Consider the following 17327-nt stretch of genomic DNA (forward strand, 5'->3'; position numbering starts at 1 on the left):
AGTCCCATCTGGGGTGTTTGAGGCTGTTGATTACCAAAGCACACACACATGCTCTATTTTACTTCCAGATTTAAAGTGCTCAACCATCTTCTTCATTTCATAATGGTCCCATATGCTTGTTCAAAAGATCTTGGGAATTCTGATAGCACATTAAACATACAATGACAACTTTAAGTCCCAAGAATCGCCATGCATTTCCACTGCTTTGAAAGGGTCAGTCATTTCCGTTATACAGTCAAATCAAAATACACTCATTTACTATTCATTTATGCCGCAACACAAACACATTCACAGTGAACAACAATCCAGATACAGAAAAGTTTTCAACTGAATGATTAGCAAGCATAGCGACTTTTGATTTAATAAAACACGATGATATTCTTCTGTTAATTGGTACACATTTAGAGTTCAAAATTCTTAGTAAACGTATAACACCATGAGAACATTTGGAATTTCAGTTTCAACAAAAAACCTGCTAGCAAAGTAGAGAGTATGACTTCATTTTATAAAAAAAATTGAAATGCATGACTTGAAGTATAATACTATAAGAGCCTCCTAACTTCAAACATTCCCATAGTGTACTGGTTTCGGAAACAGACGCAAAAAAGGCAAGCTTCCAGACACCAAGCAGAGCTCCAGTGGCGCAATCGGTCAGCGCGCGGTACTTATAAAGCAGTAACTGTTGAGCAATGCCGAGGTTGTGAGTTCGAGCCTCACCTGGAGCATTGTTTTCCTCTTTTCATCCATTTTTGTCAATTGCCAAAAAAAGTCTCTCATGGTTCACCATCGCATCAAAACATGATCATTGGGGAAACGTGCCTAGTTCTTTTGCTTTCATGTCTTCTGGCTTCTGCACCCATGTTTTTCAGATAGTTTGCAGTTTGCAAACAAGAACATTTCTTAGAAATCAAAGTGTAGTAACTGATTTGTTTGGAAAAGAAAAAAAACTAAGTGCTCAGCTATATCTCGTTCAGCCCCAGTGGCCTAATGGATAAGGCACCGGCCTCCTAAGCCAGGGATTGTGGGTTCGAGTCCCATCTGGGGTGTTTGAGGCTGTTGATTACCAAAGCACACACACATGCTCTATTTTACTTCCAGATTTAAAGTGCTCAACCATCTTCTTCATTTCTTAATGGTCCCATATGCTTGTTCAAAAGATCTTGGGAATTCTGATAGCACATTAAACATACAATGACAACTTTAAGTCCCAAGAATCGCCATGCATTTCCACTGCTTTGAAAGGGTCAGTCATTTCCGTTATACAGTCAAATCAAAATACACTCATTTACTATTCATTTATGCCGCAACACAAACACATTCACAGTGAACAACAATCCAGATACAGAAAAGTTTTCAACTGAATGATTAGCAAGCATAGCGACTTTTGATTTAATAAAACACGATGATATTCTTCTGTTAATTGGTACACATTTAGAGTTCAAAATTCTTAGTAAACGTATAACACCATGAGAACATTTGGAATTTCAGTTTCAACAAAAAACCTGCTAGCAAAGTAGAGAGTATGACTTCATTTTATTAAAAAAATGGAAATGCATGACTTGAAGTATAATACTATAAGAGCCTCCTAACTTCAAACATTCCCATAGTTTACTGGTTTCGGAAACAGACGCAAAAAAGGCAAGCTTCGAGACACCAAGCAGCGCTCCAGTGGCGCAATTGGTCAGCGCGCGGTACTTATAAAGCAGTAACTGTTGAGCAATGCCGAGGTTGTGAGTTCGAGCCTCACCTGGAGCATTGTTTTCCTCTTTTCATCCATTTTTGTCAATTGCCAAAGAAAGTCTCTCATGGTTCACCATCGCATCAAAACATGATCATTGGGGAAACGTGCCTAGTTCTTTTGCTTTCATGTCTTCTGGCTTCTGCACCCATGTTTTTCAGATAGTTTGCAGTTTGCAAACAAGAACATTTCTTAGAAATCAAAGTGTAGTAACTGATTTGTTTGGAAAAGAAAAAAAAACTAAGTGCTCAGCTATATCTCGTTCAGCCCCAGTGGCCTAATGGATAAGGCACTGGCCTCCTAAGCCAGGGATTGTGGGTTCGCGTCCCATCTGGGGTGTTTGAGGCTGTTGATTACCAAAGCACACACACATGCTCTATTTTACTTCCAGATTTAAAGTGCTCAACCATCTTCTTCATTTCATAATGGTCCCATATGCTTGTTCAAAAGATCTTGGGAATTCTGATAGCACATTAAACATACAATGACAACTTTAAGTCCCAAGAATCGCCATGCATTTCCACTGCTTTGAAAGGGTCAGTCATTTCCGTTATACAGTCAAATCAAAATACACTCATTTACTATTCATTTATGCCGCAACACAAACACATTCACAGTGAACAACAATCCAGATACAGAAAAGTTTTCAACTGAATGATTAGCAAGCATAGCGACTTTTGATTTAATAAAACACGATGATATTCTTCTGTTAATTGGTACACATTTAGAGTTCAAAATTCTTAGTAAACGTATAACACCATGAGAACATTTGGAATTTCAGTTTCAACAAAAAACCTGCTAGCAAAGTAGAGAGTATGACTTCATTTTATTAAAAAAATGGAAATGCATGACTTGAAGTATAATACTATAAGAGCCTCCTAACTTCAAACATTCCCATAGTTTACTGGTTTCGGAAACAGACGCAAAAAAGGCAAGCTTCGAGACACCAAGCAGAGCTCCAGTGGCGCAATCGGTCAGCGCGCGGTACTTATAAAGCAGTAACTGTTGAGCAATGCCGAGGTTGTGAGTTCGAGCCTCACCTGGAGCATTGTTTTCCTCTTTTCATCCATTTTTGTCAATTGCCAAAGAAAGTCTCTCATGGTTCACCATCGCATCAAAACATGATCATTGGGGAAACGTGCCTAGTTCTTTTGCTTTCATGTCTTCTGGCTTCTGCACCCATGTTTTTCAGATAGTTTGCAGTTTGCAAACAAGAACATTTCTTAGAAATCAAAGTGTAGTAACTGATTTGTTTGAAAAAGAAAAAAAAACTAAGTGCTCAGCTATATCTCGTTCAGCCCCAGTGGCCTAATGGATAAGGCACTGGCCTCCTAAGCCAGGGATTGTGGGTTCGAGTCCCATCTGGGGTGTTTGAGGCTGTTGATTACCAAAGCACACACACATGCTCTATTTTACTTCCAGATTTAAAGTGCTCAACCATCTTCTTCATTTCTTAATGGTCCCATATGCTTGTTCAAAAGATCTTGGGAATTCTGATAGCACATTAAACATACAATGACAACTTTAAGTCCCAAGAATCGCCATGCATTTCCACTGCTTTGAAAGGGTCAGTCATTTCCGTTATACAGTCAAATCAAAATACACTCATTTACTATTCATTTATGCCGCAACACAAACACATTCACAGTGAACAACAATCCAGATACAGAAAAGTTTTCAACTGAATGATTAGCAAGCATAGCGACTTTTGATTTAATAAAACACGATGATATTCTTCTGTTAATTGGTACACATTTAGAGTTCAAAATTCTTAGTAAACGTATAACACCATGAGAACATTTGGAATTTCAGTTTCAACAAAAAACCTGCTAGCAAAGTAGAGAGTATGACTTCATTTTATTAAAAAAATGGAAATGCATGACTTGAAGTATAATACTATAAGAGCCTCCTAACTTCAAACATTCCCATAGTTTACTGGTTTCGGAAACAGACGCAAAAAAGGCAAGCTTCCAGACACCAAGCAGCGCTCCAGTGGCGCAATCGGTCAGCGCGCGGTACTTATAAAGCAGTAACTGTTGAGCAATGCCGAGGTTGTGAGTTCGAGCCTCACCTGGAGCATTGTTTTCCTCTTTTCATCCATTTTTGTCAATTGCCAAAGAAAGTCTCTCATGGTTCATCATCGCATCAAAACATGATCATTGGGGAAACGTGCCTAGTTCTTTTGCTTTCATGTCTTCTGGCTTCTGCACCCATGTTTTTCAGATAGTTTGCAGTTTGCAAACAAGAACATTTCTTAGAAATCAAAGTGTAGTAACTGATTTGTTTGGAAAAGAAAAAAAAACTAAGTGCTCAGCTATATCTCGTTCAGCCCCAGTGGCCTAATGGATAAGGCACTGGCCTCCTAAGCCAGGGATTGTGGGTTCGCGTCCCATCTGGGGTGTTTGAGGCTGTTGATTACCAAAGCACACACACATGCTCTATTTTACTTCCAGATTTAAAGTGCTCAACCATCTTCTTCATTTCATAATGGTCCCATATGCTTGTTCAAAAGATCTTGGGAATTCTGATAGCACATTAAACATACAATGACAACTTTAAGTCCCAAGAATCGCCATGCATTTCCACTGCTTTGAAAGGGTCAGTCATTTCCGTTATACAGTCAAATCAAAATACACTCATTTACTATTCATTTATGCCGCAACACAAACACATTCACAGTGAACAACAATCCAGATACAGAAAAGTTTTCAACTGAATGATTAGCAAGCATAGCGACTTTTGATTTAATAAAACACGATGATATTCTTCTGTTAATTGGTACACATTTAGAGTTCAAAATTCTTAGTAAACGTATAACACCATGAGAACATTTGGAATTTCAGTTTCAACAAAAAACCTGCTAGCAAAGTAGAGAGTATGACTTCATTTTATAAAAAAAATGGAAATGCATGACTTGAAGTATAATACTATAAGAGCCTCCTAACTTCAAACATTCCCATAGTTTACTGGTTTCGGAAACAGACGCAAAAAAGGCAAGCTTCCAGACACCAAGCAGAGCTCCAGTGGCGCAATCGGTCAGCGCGCGGTACTTATAAAGCAGTAACTGTTGAGCAATGCCGAGGTTGTGAGTTCGAGCCTCACCTGGAGCATTGTTTTCCTCTTTTCATCCATTTTTGTCAATTGCCAAAGAAAGTCTCTCATGGTTCACCATCGCATCAAAACATGATCATTGGGGAAACGTGCCTAGTTCTTTTACTTTCATGTCTTCTGGCTTCTGCACCCATGTTTTTCAGATAGTTTGCAGTTTGCAAACAAGAACATTTCTTAGAAATCAAAGTGTAGTAACTGATTTGTTTGGAAAAGAAAAAAAAACTAAGTGCTCAGCTATATCTCGTTCAGCCCCAGTGGCCTAATGGATAAGGCACTGGCCTCCTAAGCCAGGGATTGTGGGTTCGAGTCCCATCTGGGGTGTTTGAGGCTGTTGATTACCAAAGCACACACACATGCTCTATTTTACTTCCAGATTTAAAGTGCTCAACCATCTTCTTCATTTCTTATTGGTCCATATGCTTGTTCAAAAGATCTTGGGAATTCTGATAGCACATTAAACATACAATGACAACTTTAAGTCCCAAGAATCGCCATGCATTTCCACTGCTTTGAAAGGGTCAGTCATTTCCGTTATACAGTCAAATCAAAATACACTCATTTACTACCGCAACACAAACACATTCACAGTGAACAACAATCCAGATACAGAAAAGTTTTCAACTGAATGATTAGCAAGCATAGCGACTTTTGATTTAATAAAACACGATGATATTCTTCTGTTAATTGGTACACATTTAGAGTTCAAAATTCTTAGTAAACGTATAACACCATGAGAACATTTGGAATTTCAGTTTCAACAAAAAACCTGCTAGCAAAGTAGAGAGTATGACTTCATTTTATTAAAAAAATGGAAATGCATGACTTGAAGTATAATACTATAAGAGCCTCCTAACTTCAAACATTCCCATAGTTTACTGGTTTCGGAAACAGACGCAAAAAAGGCAAGCTTCGAGACACCAAGCAGAGCTCCAGTGGCGCAATCGGTCAGCGCGCGGTACTTATAAAGCAGTAAATGTTGAGCAATGCCGAGGTTGTGAGTTCGAGCCTCACCTGGAGCATTGTTTTCCTCTTTTCATCCATTTTTGTCAATTGCCAAAGAAAGTCTCTCATGGTTCACCATCGCATCAAAACATGATCATTGGGGAAACGTGCCTAGTTCTTTTGCTTTCATGTCTTCTGGCTTCTGCACCCATGTTTTTCAGATAGTTTGCAGTTTGCAAACAAGAACATTTCTTAGAAATCAAAGTGTAGTAACTGATTTGTTTGGAAAAGAAAAAAAAACTAAGTGCTCAGCTATATCTCGTTCAGCCCCAGTGGCCTAATGGATAAGGCACTGGCCTCCTAAGCCAGGGATTGTGGGTTCGAGTCCCATCTGGGGTGTTTGAGGCTGTTGATTACCAAAGCACACACACATGCTCTATTTTACTTCCAGATTTAAAGTGCTCAACCATCTTCTTCATTTCATAATGGTCCCATATGCTTGTTCAAAAGATCTTGGGAATTCTGATAGCACATTAAACATACAATGACAACTTTAAGTCCCAAGAATCGCCATGCATTTCCACTGCTTTGAAAGGGTCAGTCATTTCCGTTATACAGTCAAATCAAAATACACTCATTTACTATTCATTTATGCCGCAACACAAACACATTCACAGTGAACAACAATGCAGATACAGAAAAGTTTTCAACTGAATGATTAGCAAGCATAGCGACTTTTGATTTAATAAAACACGATGATATTCTTCTGTTAATTGGTACACATTTAGAGTTCAAAATTCTTAGTAAACGTATAACACCATGAGAACATTTGGAATTTCAGTTTCAACAAAAAACCTGCTAGCAAAGTAGAGAGTATGACTTCATTTTATAAAAAAAATGGAAATGCATGACTTGAAGTATAATACTATAAGAGCCTCCTAACTTCAAACATTCCCATAGTGTACTGGTTTCGGAAACAGACGCAAAAAAGGCAAGCTTCCAGACACCAAGCAGAGCTCCAGTGGCGCAATCGGTCAGCGCGCGGTACTTATAAAGCAGTAACTGTTGAGCAATGCCGAGGTTGTGAGTTCGAGCCTCACCTGGAGCATTGTTTTCCTCTTTTCATCCATTTTTGTCAATTGCCAAAGAAAGTCTCTCATGGTTCACCATCGCATCAAAACATGATCATTGGGGAAACGTGCCTAGTTCTTTTGCTTTCATGTCTTCTGGCTTCTGCACCCATGTTTTTCAGATAGTTTGCAGTTTGCAAACAAGAACATTTCTTAGAAATCAAAGTGTAGTAACTGATTTGTTTGGAAAAGAAAAAAAAACTAAGTGCTCAGCTATGTCTCGTTCAGCCCCAGTGGCCTAATGGATAAGGCACTGGCCTCCTAAGCCAGGGATTGTGGGTTCGAGTCCCATCTGGGGTGTTTGAGGCTGTTGATTACCAAAGCACACACACATGCTCTATTTTACTTCCAGATTTAAAGTGCTCAACCATCTTCTTCATTTCATAATGGTCCCATATGCTTGTTCAAAAGATCTTGGGAATTCTGATAGCACATTAAACATACAATGACAACTTTAAGTCCCAAGAATCGCCATGCATTTCCACTGCTTTGAAAGGGTCAGTCATTTCCGTTATACAGTCAAATCAAAATACACTCATTTACTATTCATTTATGCCGCAACACAAACACATTCACAGTGAACAACAATCCAGATACAGAAAAGTTTTCAACTGAATGATTAGCAAGCATAGCGACTTTTGATTTAATAAAACACGATGATATTCTTCTGTTAATTGGTACACATTTAGAGTTCAAAATTCTTAGTAAACGTATAACACCATGAGAACATTTGGAATTTCAGTTTCAACAAAAAACCTGCTAGCAAAGTAGAGAGTATGACTTCATTTTATAAAAAAAATGGAAATGCATGACTTGAAGTATAATACTATAAGAGCCTCCTAACTTCAAACATTCCCATAGTTTACTGGTTTCGGAAACAGACGCAAAAAAGGCAAGCTTCCAGACACCAAGCAGAGCTCCAGTGGCGCAATCGGTCAGCGCGCGGTACTTATAAAGCAGTAACTGTTGAGCAATGCCGAGGTTGTGAGTTCGAACCTCACCTGGAGCATTGTTTTCCTCTTTTCATCCATTTTTGTCAATTGCCAAAAAAAGTCTCTCATGGTTCACCATCGCATCAAAACATGATCATTGGGGAAACGTGCCTAGTTCTTTTGCTTTCTTGTCTTCTGGCTTCTGCACCCATGTTTTTCAGATAGTTTGCAGTTTGCAAACAAGAACATTTCTTAGAAATCAAAGTGTAGTAACTGATTTGATTGGAGAAGAAAAAAAAACTAAGTGCTCAGCTATATCTCGTTCAGCCCCAGTGGCCTAATGGATAAGGCACTGGCCTCCTAAGCCAGGGATTGTGGGTTCGAGTCCCATCTGGGGTGTTTGAGGCTGTTGATTACCAAAGCACACACACATGCTCTATTTTACTTCCAGATTTAAAGTGCTCAACCATCTTCTTCATTTCATAATGGTCCCATATGCTTGTTCAAAAGATCTTGGGAATTCTGATAGCACATTAAACATACAATGACAACTTTAAGTCCCAAGAATCGCCATGCATTTCCACTGCTTTGAAAGGGTCAGTCATTTCCGTTATACAGTCAAATCAAAATACACTCATTTACTATTCATTTATGCCGCAACACAAACACATTCACAGTGAACAACAATCCAGATACAGAAAAGTTTTCAACTGAATGATTAGCAAGCATAGCGACTTTTGATTTAATAAAACACGATGATATTCTTCTGTTAATTGGTACACATTTAGAGTTCAAAATTCTTAGTAAACGTATAACACCATGAGAACATTTGGAATTTCAGTTTCAACAAAAAACCTGCTAGCAAAGTAGAGAGTATGACTTCATTTTATTAAAAAAATGGAAATGCATGACTTGAAGTATAATACTATAAGAGCCTCCTAACTTCAAACATTCCCATAGTTTACTGGTTTCGGAAACAGACGCAAAAAAGGCAAGCTTCGAGACACTAAGCAGAGCTCCAGTGGCGCAATCGGTCAGCGCGCGGTACTTATAAAGCAGTAACTGTTGAGCAATGCCAAGGTTGTGAGTTCGAGCCTCACCTGGAGCATTGTTTTCCTCTTTTCATCCATTTTTGTCAATTGCCAAAGAAAGTCTCTCATGGTTCACCATCGCATCAAAACATGATCATTGGGGAAACGTGCCTAGTTCTTTTGCTTTCATGTCTTCTGGCTTCTGCACCCATGTTTTTCAGATAGTTTGCAGTTTGCAAACAAGAACATTTCTTAGAAATCAAAGTGTAGTAACTGATTTTTTTGAAAAAGAAAAAAAAACTAAGTGCTCAGCTATATCTCGTTCAGCCCCAGTGGCCTAATGGATAAGGCACTGGCCTCCTAAGCCAGGGATTGTGGGTTCGAGTCCCATCTGGGGTGTTTGAGGCTGTTGATTACCAAAGCACACACACATGCTCTATTTTACTTCCAGATTTAAAGTGCTCAACCATCTTCTTCATTTCTTAATGGTCCCATATGCTTGTTCAAAAGATCTTGGGAATTCTGATAGCACATTAAACATACAATGACAACTTTAAGTCCCAAGAATCGCCATGCATTTCCACTGCTTTGAAAGGGTCAGTCATTTCCGTTATACAGTCAAATCAAAATACACTCATTTACTATTCATTTATGCCGCAACACAAACACATTCACAGTGAACAACAATCCAGATACAGAAAAGTTTTCAACTGAATGATTAGCAAGCATAGCGACTTTTGATTTAATAAAACACGATGATATTCTTCTGTTAATTGGTACACATTTAGAGTTCAAAATTCTTAGTAAACGTATAACACCATGAGAACATTTGGAATTTCAGTTTCAACAAAAAACCTGCTAGCAAAGTAGAGAGTATGACTTCATTTTATTAAAAAAATGGAAATGCATGACTTGAAGTATAATACTATAAGAGCCTCCTAACTTCAAACATTCCCATAGTTTACTGGTTTCGGAAACAGACGCAAAAAAGGCAAGCTTCGAGACACCAGGCAGAGCTCCAGTGGCGCAATCGGTCAGCGCGCGGTACTTATAAAGCAGTAACTGTTGAGCAATGCCGAGGTTGTGAGTTCGAGCCTCACCTGGAGCATTGTTTTCCTCTTTTCATCCATTTTTGTCAATTGCCAAAGAAAGTCTCTCATGGTTCACCATCGCATCAAAACATGATCATTGGGGAAACGTGCCTAGTTCTTTTGCTTTCATGTCTTCTGGCTTCTGCACCCATGTTTTTCAGATAGTTTGCAGTTTGCAAACAAGAACATTTCTTAGAAATCAAAGTGTAGTAACTGATTTGTTTGGAAAAGAAAAAAAAACTAAGTGCTCAGCTATATCTCGTTCAGCCCCAGTGGCCTAATGGATAAGGCACTGGCCTCCTAAGCCAGGGATTGTGGGTTCGAGTCCCATCTGGGGTGTTTGAGGCTGTTGATTACCAAAGCACACACACATGCTCTATTTTACTTCCAGATTTAAAGTGCTCAACCATCTTCTTCATTTCATAATGGTCCCATATGCTTGTTCAAAAGATCTTGGGAATTCTGATAGCACATTAAACATACAATGACAACTTTAAGTCCCAAGAATCGCCATGCATTTCCACTGCTTTGAAAGGGTCAGTCATTTCCGTTATACAGTCAAATCAAAATACACTCATTTACTATTCATTTATGCCGCAACACAAACACATTCACAGTGAACAACAATCCAGATACAGAAAAGTTTTCAACTGAATGATTAGCAAGCATAGCGACTTTTGATTTAATAAAACACGATGATATTCTTCTGTTAATTGGTACACATTTAGAGTTCAAAATTCTTAGTAAACGTATAACACCATGAGAACATTTGGAATTTCAGTTTCAACAAAAAACCTGCTAGCAAAGTAGAGAGTATGACTTCATTTTATAAAAAAAATTGAAATGCATGACTTGAAGTATAATACTATAAGAGCCTCCTAACTTCAAACATTCCCATAGTGTACTGGTTTCGGAAACAGACGCAAAAAAGGCAAGCTTCCAGACACCAAGCAGAGCTCCAGTGGCGCAATCGGTCAGCGCGCGGTACTTATAAAGCAGTAACTGTTGAGCAATGCCGAGGTTGTGAGTTCGAGCCTCACCTGGAGCATTGTTTTCCTCTTTTCATCCATTTTTGTCAATTGCCAAAAAAAGTCTCTCATGGTTCACCATCGCATCAAAACATGATCATTGGGGAAACGTGCCTAGTTCTTTTGCTTTCATGTCTTCTGGCTTCTGCACCCATGTTTTTCAGATAGTTTGCAGTTTGCAAACAAGAACATTTCTTAGAAATCAAAGTGTAGTAACTGATTTGTTTGGAAAAGAAAAAAAAACTAAGTGCTCAGCTATATCTCGTTCAGCCCCAGTGGCCTAATGGATAAGGCACTGGCCTCCTAAGCCAGGGATTGTGGGTTCGAGTCCCATCTGGGGTGTTTGAGGCTGTTGATTACCAAAGCACACACACATGCTCTATTTTACTTCCAGATTTAAAGTGCTCAACCATCTTCTTCATTTCATAATGGTCCCATATGCTTGTTCAAAAGATCTTGGGAATTCTGATAGCACATTAAACATACAATGACAACTTTAAGTCCCAAGAATCGCCATGCATTTCCACTGCTTTGAAAGGGTCAGTCATTTCCGTTATGCAGTCAAATCAAAATACACTCATTTACTATTCATTTATGCCGCAACACAAACACATTCACAGTGAACAACAATCCAGATACAGAAAAGTTTTCAACTGAATGATTAGCAAGCATAGCGACTTTTGATTTAATAAAACACGATGATATTCTTCTGTTAATTGGTACACATTTAGAGTTCAAAATTCTTAGTAAACGTATAACACCATGAGAACATTTGGAATTTCAGTTTCAACAAAAAACCTGCTAGCAAAGTAGAGAGTATGACTTCATTTTATTAAAAAAATGGAAATGCATGACTTGAAGTATAATACTATAAGAGCCTCCTAACTTCAAACATTCCCATAGTTTACTGGTTTCGGAAACAGACGCAAAAAAGGCAAGCTTCGAGACACCAAGCAGAGCTCCAGTGGCGCAATCGGTCAGCGCGCGGTACTTATAAAGCAGTAACTGTTGAGCAATGCCGAGGTTGTGAGTTCGAGCCTCACCTGGAGCATTGTTTTCCTCTTTTCATCCATTTTTGTCAATTGCCAAAGAAAGTCTCTCATGGTTCACCATCGCATCAAAACATGATCATTGGGGAAACGTGCCTAGTTCTTTTGCTTTCATGTCTTCTGGCTTCTGCACCCATGTTTTTCAGATAGTTTGCAGTTTGCAAACAAGAACATTTCTTAGAAATCAAAGTGTAGTAACTGATTTGTTTGAAAAAGAAAAAAAAACTAAGTGCTCAGCTATATCTCGTTCAGCCCCAGTGGCCTAATGGATAAGGCACTGGCCTCCTAAGCCAGGGATTGTGGGTTCGAGTCCCATCTGGGGTGTTTGAGGCTGTTGATTACCAAAGCACACACACATGCTCTATTTTACTTCCAGATTTAAAGTGCTCAACCATCTTCTTCATTTCTTAATGGTCCCATATGCTTGTTCAAAAGATCTTGGGAATTCTGATAGCACATTAAACATACAATGACAACTTTAAGTCCCAAGAATCGCCATGCATTTCCACTGCTTTGAAAGGGTCAGTCATTTCCGTTATACAGTCAAATCAAAATACACTCATTTACTATTCATTTATGCCGCAACACAAACACATTCACAGTGAACAACAATCCAGATACAGAAAAGTTTTCAACTGAATGATTAGCAAGCATAGCGACTTTTGATTTAATAAAACACGATGATATTCTTCTGTTAATTGGTACACATTTAGAGTTCAAAATTCTTAGTAAACGTATAACACCATGAGAACATTTGGAATTTCAGTTTCAACAAAAAACCTGCTAGCAAAGTAGAGAGTATGACTTCATTTTATTAAAAAAATGGAAATGCATGACTTGAAGTATAATACTATAAGAGCCTCCTAACTTCAAACATTCCCATAGTTTACTGGTTTCGGAAACAGACTCAAAAAAGGCAAGCTTCGAGACACCAAGCAGCGCTCCAGTGGCGCAATCGGTCAGCGCGCGGTACTTATAAAGCAGTAACTGTTGAGCAATGCCGAGGTTGTGAGTTCGAGCCTCACCTGGAGCATTGTTTTCCTCTTTTCATCCATTTTTGTCAATTGCCAAAGAAAGTCTCTCATGGTTCACCATCGCATCAAAACATGATCATTGGGGAAACGTGCCTAGTTCTTTTGCTTTCATGTCTTCTGGCTTCTGCACCCATGTTTTTCAGATAGTTTGCAGTTTGCAAACAAGAACATTTCTTAGAAATCAAAGTGTAGTAACTGATTTGTTTGGAAAAGAAAAAAAAACTAAGTGCTCAGCTATATCTCGTTCAGCCCCAGTGGCCTAATGGATAAGGCACTGGCCTCCTAAGCCAGGGATTGTGGGTTCGCGTCCCATCTGGGGTGTTTGAGGCTGTTGATTACCAAAGCACACACACATGCTCTATTTTACTTCCAGATTTAAAGTGCTCAACCATCTTCTTCATTTCATAATGGTCCCATATGCTTGTTCAAAAGATCTTGGGAATTCTGATAGCACATTAAACATACAATGACAACTTTAAGTCCCAAGAATCGCCATGCATTTCCACTGCTTTGAAAGGGTCAGTCATTTCCGTTATACAGTCAAATCAAAATACACTCATTTACTATTCATTTATGCCGCAACACAAACACATTCACAGTGAACAACAATCCAGATACAGAAAAGTTTTCAACTGAATGATTAGCAAGCATAGCGACTTTTGATTTAATAAAACACGATGATATTCTTCTGTTAATTGGTACACATTTAGAGTTCAAAATTCTTAGTAAACGTATAACACCATGAGAACATTTGGAATTTCAGTTTCAACAAAAAACCTGCTAGCAAAGTAGAGAGTATGACTTCATTTTATTAAAAAAATGGAAATGCATGACTTGAAGTATAATACTATAAGAGCCTCCTAACTTCAAACATTCCCATAGTTTACTGGTTTCGGAAACAGACGCAAAAAAGGCAAGCTTCGAGACACCAAGCAGAGCTCCAGTGGCGCAATCGGTCAGCGCGCGGTACTTATAAAGCAGTAACTGTTGAGCAATGCCGAGGTTGTGAGTTCGAGCCTCACCTGGAGCATTGTTTTCCTCTTTTCATCCATTTTTGTCAATTGCCAAAGAAAGTCTCTCATGGTTCACCATCGCATCAAAACATGATCATTGGGGAAACGTGCCTAGTTCTTTTGCTTTCATGTCTTCTGGCTTCTGCACCCATGTTTTTCAGATAGTTTGCAGTTTGCAAACAAGAACATTTCTTAGAAATCAAAGTGTAGTAACTGATTTGTTTGAAAAAGAAAAAAAAACTAAGTGCTCAGCTATATCTCGTTCAGCCCCAGTGGCCTAATGGATAAGGCACTGGCCTCCTAAGCCAGGGATTGTGGGTTCGAGTCCCATCTGGGGTGTTTGAGGCTGTTGATTACCAAAGCACACACACATGCTCTATTTTACTTCCAGATTTAAAGTGCTCAACCATCTTCTTCATTTCTTAATGGTCCCATATGCTTGTTCAAAAGATCTTGGGAATTCTGATAGCACATTAAACATACAATGACAACTTTAAGTCCCAAGAATCGCCATGCATTTCCACTGCTTTGAAAGGGTCAGTCATTTCCGTTATACAGTCAAATCAAAATACACTCATTTACTATTCATTTATGCCGCAACACAAACACATTCACAGTGAACAACAATCCAGATACAGAAAAGTTTTCAACTGAATGATTAGCAAGCATAGCGACTTTTGATTTAATAAAACACGATGATATTCTTCTGTTAATTGGTACACATTTAGAGTTCAAAATTCTTAGTAAACGTATAACACCATGAGAACATTTGGAATTTCAGTTTCAACAAAAAACCTGCTAGCAAAGTAGAGAGTATGACTTCATTTTATAAAAAAAATTGAAATGCATGACTTGAAGTATAATACTATAAGAGCCTCCTAACTTCAAACATTCCCATAGTGTACTGGTTTCGGAAACAGACGCAAAAAAGGCAAGCTTCCAGACACCAAGCAGAGCTCCAGTGGCGCAATCGGTCAGCGCGCGGTACTTATAAAGCAGTAACTGTTGAGCAATGCCGAGGTTGTGAGTTCGAGCCTCACCTGGAGCATTGTTTTCCTCTTTTCATCCATTTTTGTCAATTGCCAAAAAAAGTCTCTCATGGTTCACCATCGCATCAAAACATGATCATTGGGGAAACGTGCCTAGTTCTTTTGCTTTCATGTCTTCTGGCTTCTGCACCCATGTTTTTCAGATAGTTTGCAGTTTGCAAACAAGAACATTTCTTAGAAATCAAAGTGTAGTAACTGATTTGTTTGGAAAAGAAAAAAAAACTAAGTGCTCAGCTATATCTCGTTCAGCCCCAGTGGCCTAATGGATAAGGCACTGGCCTCCTAAGCCAGGGATTGTGGGTTCGAGTCCCATCTGGGGTGTTTGAGGCTGTTGATTACCAAAGCACACACACATGCTCTATTTTACTTCCAGATTTAAAGTGCTCAACCATCTTCTTCATTTCATAATGGTCCCATATGCTTGTTCAAAAGATCTTGGGAATTCTGATAGCACATTAAACATACAATGACAACTTTAAGTCCCAAGAATCGCCATGCATTTCCACTGCTTTGAAAGGGTCAGTCATTTCCGTTATGCAGTCAAATCAAAATACACTCATTTACTATTCATTTATGCCGCAACACAAACACATTCACAGTGAACAACAATCCAGATACAGAAAAGTTTTCAACTGAATGATTAGCAAGCATAGCGACTTTTGATTTAATAAAACACGATGATATTCTTCTGTTAATTGGTACACATTTAGAGTTCAAAATTCTTAGTAAACGTATAACACCATGAGAACATTTGGAATTTCAGTTTCAACAAAAAACCTGCTAGCAAAGTAGAGAGTATGACTTCATTTTATTAAAAAAATGGAAATGCATGACTTGAAGTATAATACTATAAGAGCCTCCTAACTTCAAACATTCCCATAGTTTACTGGTTTCGGAAACAGACGCAAAAAAGGCAAGCTTCGAGACACCAAGCAGAGCTCCAGTGGCGCAATCGGTCAGCGCGCGGTACTTATAAAGCAGTAACTGTTGAGCAATGCCGAGGTTGTGAGTTCGAGCCTCACCTGGAGCATTGTTTTCCTCTTTTCATCCATTTTTGTCAATTGCCAAAGAAAGTCTCTCATGGTTCACCATCGCATCAAAACATGATCATTGGGGAAACGTGCCTAGTTCTTTTGCTTTCATGTCTTCTGGCTTCTGCACCCATGTTTTTCAGATAGTTTGCAGTTTGCAAACAAGAACATTTCTTAGAAATCAAAGTGTAGTAACTGATTTGTTTGAAAAAGAAAAAAAAACTAAGTGCTCAGCTATATCTCGTTCAGCCCCAGTGGCCTAATGGATAAGGCACTGGCCTCCTAAGCCAGGGATTGTGGGTTCGAGTCCCATCTGGGGTGTTTGAGGCTGTTGATTACCAAAGCACACACACATGCTCTATTTTACTTCCAGATTTAAAGTGCTCAACCATCTTCTTCATTTCTTAATGGTCCCATATGCTTGTTCAAAAGATCTTGGGAATTCTGATAGCACATTAAACATACAATGACAACTTTAAGTCCCAAGAATCGCCATGCATTTCCACTGCTTTGAAAGGGTCAGTCATTTCCGTTATACAGTCAAATCAAAATACACTCATTTACTATTCATTTATGCCGCAACACAAACACATTCACAGTGAACAACAATCCAGATACAGAAAAGTTTTCAACTGAATGATTAGCAAGCATAGCGACTTTTGATTTAATAAAACACGATGATATTCTTCTGTTAATTGGTACACATTTAGAGTTCAAAATTCTTAGTAAACGTATAACACCATGAGAACATTTGGAATTTCAGTTTCAACAAAAAACCTGCTAGCAAAGTAGAGAGTATGACTTCATTTTATTAAAAAAATGGAAATGCATGACTTGAAGTATAATACTATAAGAGCCTCCTAACTTCAAACATTCCCATAGTTTACTGGTTTCGGAAACAGACTCAAAAAAGGCAAGCTTCGAGACACCAAGCAGCGCTCCAGTGGCGCAATCGGTCAGCGCGCGGTACTTATAAAGCAGTAACTGTTGAGCAATGCCGAGGTTGTGAGTTCGAGCCTCACCTGGAGCATTGTTTTCCTCTTTTCATCCATTTTTGTCAATTGCCAAAGAAAGTCTCTCATGGTTCACCATCGCATCAAAACATGATCATTGGGGAAACGTGCCTAGTTCTTTTGCTTTCATGTCTT

The 17327-nt window shown here is 38.7% G+C and overlaps 29 non-coding genes across 29 annotated transcripts; all 29 read left to right on the top strand.

The window, feature by feature from the left end:
• Positions 1 to 632: 632 nt before the first annotated feature.
• Positions 633 to 725, top strand: TRNAI-UAU (transfer RNA isoleucine (anticodon UAU)). Its single transcript is given in 2 exon segments — positions 633 to 670; positions 690 to 725. It is a non-coding gene; the product is annotated as a tRNA-Ile (tRNA).
• A 248-nt stretch (positions 726 to 973) lies between these two features.
• Positions 974 to 1046, top strand: TRNAR-CCU (transfer RNA arginine (anticodon CCU)). Its single transcript has one exon. It is a non-coding gene; the product is annotated as a tRNA-Arg (tRNA).
• Positions 1047 to 1662: 616 nt separating this feature from the next.
• Positions 1663 to 1755, top strand: TRNAI-UAU (transfer RNA isoleucine (anticodon UAU)). The gene is given in 2 exon segments: positions 1663 to 1700; positions 1720 to 1755. It is a non-coding gene; the product is annotated as a tRNA-Ile (tRNA).
• A 938-nt stretch (positions 1756 to 2693) lies between these two features.
• TRNAI-UAU (transfer RNA isoleucine (anticodon UAU)) lies at positions 2694 to 2786 on the top strand. Its single transcript is given in 2 exon segments — positions 2694 to 2731; positions 2751 to 2786. It is a non-coding gene; the product is annotated as a tRNA-Ile (tRNA).
• A 249-nt stretch (positions 2787 to 3035) lies between these two features.
• On the top strand, positions 3036 to 3108 carry TRNAR-CCU (transfer RNA arginine (anticodon CCU)). Its single transcript has one exon. It is a non-coding gene; the product is annotated as a tRNA-Arg (tRNA).
• Positions 3109 to 3724: 616 nt separating this feature from the next.
• On the top strand, positions 3725 to 3817 carry TRNAI-UAU (transfer RNA isoleucine (anticodon UAU)). Its single transcript is given in 2 exon segments — positions 3725 to 3762; positions 3782 to 3817. It is a non-coding gene; the product is annotated as a tRNA-Ile (tRNA).
• A 938-nt stretch (positions 3818 to 4755) lies between these two features.
• On the top strand, positions 4756 to 4848 carry TRNAI-UAU (transfer RNA isoleucine (anticodon UAU)). Its single transcript is given in 2 exon segments — positions 4756 to 4793; positions 4813 to 4848. It is a non-coding gene; the product is annotated as a tRNA-Ile (tRNA).
• Positions 4849 to 5097: 249 nt separating this feature from the next.
• Positions 5098 to 5170, top strand: TRNAR-CCU (transfer RNA arginine (anticodon CCU)). Its single transcript has one exon. It is a non-coding gene; the product is annotated as a tRNA-Arg (tRNA).
• A 605-nt stretch (positions 5171 to 5775) lies between these two features.
• On the top strand, positions 5776 to 5868 carry TRNAI-UAU (transfer RNA isoleucine (anticodon UAU)). The gene is given in 2 exon segments: positions 5776 to 5813; positions 5833 to 5868. It is a non-coding gene; the product is annotated as a tRNA-Ile (tRNA).
• A 249-nt stretch (positions 5869 to 6117) lies between these two features.
• TRNAR-CCU (transfer RNA arginine (anticodon CCU)) lies at positions 6118 to 6190 on the top strand. Its single transcript has one exon. It is a non-coding gene; the product is annotated as a tRNA-Arg (tRNA).
• A 616-nt stretch (positions 6191 to 6806) lies between these two features.
• TRNAI-UAU (transfer RNA isoleucine (anticodon UAU)) lies at positions 6807 to 6899 on the top strand. Its single transcript is given in 2 exon segments — positions 6807 to 6844; positions 6864 to 6899. It is a non-coding gene; the product is annotated as a tRNA-Ile (tRNA).
• A 249-nt stretch (positions 6900 to 7148) lies between these two features.
• TRNAR-CCU (transfer RNA arginine (anticodon CCU)) lies at positions 7149 to 7221 on the top strand. Its single transcript has one exon. It is a non-coding gene; the product is annotated as a tRNA-Arg (tRNA).
• A 616-nt stretch (positions 7222 to 7837) lies between these two features.
• On the top strand, positions 7838 to 7930 carry TRNAI-UAU (transfer RNA isoleucine (anticodon UAU)). The gene is given in 2 exon segments: positions 7838 to 7875; positions 7895 to 7930. It is a non-coding gene; the product is annotated as a tRNA-Ile (tRNA).
• A 249-nt stretch (positions 7931 to 8179) lies between these two features.
• TRNAR-CCU (transfer RNA arginine (anticodon CCU)) lies at positions 8180 to 8252 on the top strand. The gene has a single exon. It is a non-coding gene; the product is annotated as a tRNA-Arg (tRNA).
• Positions 8253 to 9210: 958 nt separating this feature from the next.
• TRNAR-CCU (transfer RNA arginine (anticodon CCU)) lies at positions 9211 to 9283 on the top strand. The gene has a single exon. It is a non-coding gene; the product is annotated as a tRNA-Arg (tRNA).
• A 616-nt stretch (positions 9284 to 9899) lies between these two features.
• On the top strand, positions 9900 to 9992 carry TRNAI-UAU (transfer RNA isoleucine (anticodon UAU)). Its single transcript is given in 2 exon segments — positions 9900 to 9937; positions 9957 to 9992. It is a non-coding gene; the product is annotated as a tRNA-Ile (tRNA).
• A 249-nt stretch (positions 9993 to 10241) lies between these two features.
• TRNAR-CCU (transfer RNA arginine (anticodon CCU)) lies at positions 10242 to 10314 on the top strand. The gene has a single exon. It is a non-coding gene; the product is annotated as a tRNA-Arg (tRNA).
• Positions 10315 to 10930: 616 nt separating this feature from the next.
• TRNAI-UAU (transfer RNA isoleucine (anticodon UAU)) lies at positions 10931 to 11023 on the top strand. The gene is given in 2 exon segments: positions 10931 to 10968; positions 10988 to 11023. It is a non-coding gene; the product is annotated as a tRNA-Ile (tRNA).
• Positions 11024 to 11272: 249 nt separating this feature from the next.
• Positions 11273 to 11345, top strand: TRNAR-CCU (transfer RNA arginine (anticodon CCU)). The gene has a single exon. It is a non-coding gene; the product is annotated as a tRNA-Arg (tRNA).
• Positions 11346 to 11961: 616 nt separating this feature from the next.
• TRNAI-UAU (transfer RNA isoleucine (anticodon UAU)) lies at positions 11962 to 12054 on the top strand. The gene is given in 2 exon segments: positions 11962 to 11999; positions 12019 to 12054. It is a non-coding gene; the product is annotated as a tRNA-Ile (tRNA).
• A 249-nt stretch (positions 12055 to 12303) lies between these two features.
• Positions 12304 to 12376, top strand: TRNAR-CCU (transfer RNA arginine (anticodon CCU)). The gene has a single exon. It is a non-coding gene; the product is annotated as a tRNA-Arg (tRNA).
• Positions 12377 to 12992: 616 nt separating this feature from the next.
• TRNAI-UAU (transfer RNA isoleucine (anticodon UAU)) lies at positions 12993 to 13085 on the top strand. The gene is given in 2 exon segments: positions 12993 to 13030; positions 13050 to 13085. It is a non-coding gene; the product is annotated as a tRNA-Ile (tRNA).
• Positions 13086 to 14023: 938 nt separating this feature from the next.
• Positions 14024 to 14116, top strand: TRNAI-UAU (transfer RNA isoleucine (anticodon UAU)). Its single transcript is given in 2 exon segments — positions 14024 to 14061; positions 14081 to 14116. It is a non-coding gene; the product is annotated as a tRNA-Ile (tRNA).
• A 249-nt stretch (positions 14117 to 14365) lies between these two features.
• TRNAR-CCU (transfer RNA arginine (anticodon CCU)) lies at positions 14366 to 14438 on the top strand. The gene has a single exon. It is a non-coding gene; the product is annotated as a tRNA-Arg (tRNA).
• A 616-nt stretch (positions 14439 to 15054) lies between these two features.
• Positions 15055 to 15147, top strand: TRNAI-UAU (transfer RNA isoleucine (anticodon UAU)). Its single transcript is given in 2 exon segments — positions 15055 to 15092; positions 15112 to 15147. It is a non-coding gene; the product is annotated as a tRNA-Ile (tRNA).
• A 249-nt stretch (positions 15148 to 15396) lies between these two features.
• On the top strand, positions 15397 to 15469 carry TRNAR-CCU (transfer RNA arginine (anticodon CCU)). The gene has a single exon. It is a non-coding gene; the product is annotated as a tRNA-Arg (tRNA).
• Positions 15470 to 16085: 616 nt separating this feature from the next.
• On the top strand, positions 16086 to 16178 carry TRNAI-UAU (transfer RNA isoleucine (anticodon UAU)). Its single transcript is given in 2 exon segments — positions 16086 to 16123; positions 16143 to 16178. It is a non-coding gene; the product is annotated as a tRNA-Ile (tRNA).
• A 249-nt stretch (positions 16179 to 16427) lies between these two features.
• Positions 16428 to 16500, top strand: TRNAR-CCU (transfer RNA arginine (anticodon CCU)). The gene has a single exon. It is a non-coding gene; the product is annotated as a tRNA-Arg (tRNA).
• Positions 16501 to 17116: 616 nt separating this feature from the next.
• TRNAI-UAU (transfer RNA isoleucine (anticodon UAU)) lies at positions 17117 to 17209 on the top strand. The gene is given in 2 exon segments: positions 17117 to 17154; positions 17174 to 17209. It is a non-coding gene; the product is annotated as a tRNA-Ile (tRNA).
• Positions 17210 to 17327: the final 118 nt, after the last annotated feature.

This window comes from Engystomops pustulosus, unplaced genomic scaffold, assembly GCF_040894005.1.
Source record: "Engystomops pustulosus unplaced genomic scaffold, aEngPut4.maternal MAT_SCAFFOLD_813, whole genome shotgun sequence".
NCBI lineage: Eukaryota > Metazoa > Chordata > Amphibia > Anura > Leptodactylidae > Engystomops > Engystomops pustulosus.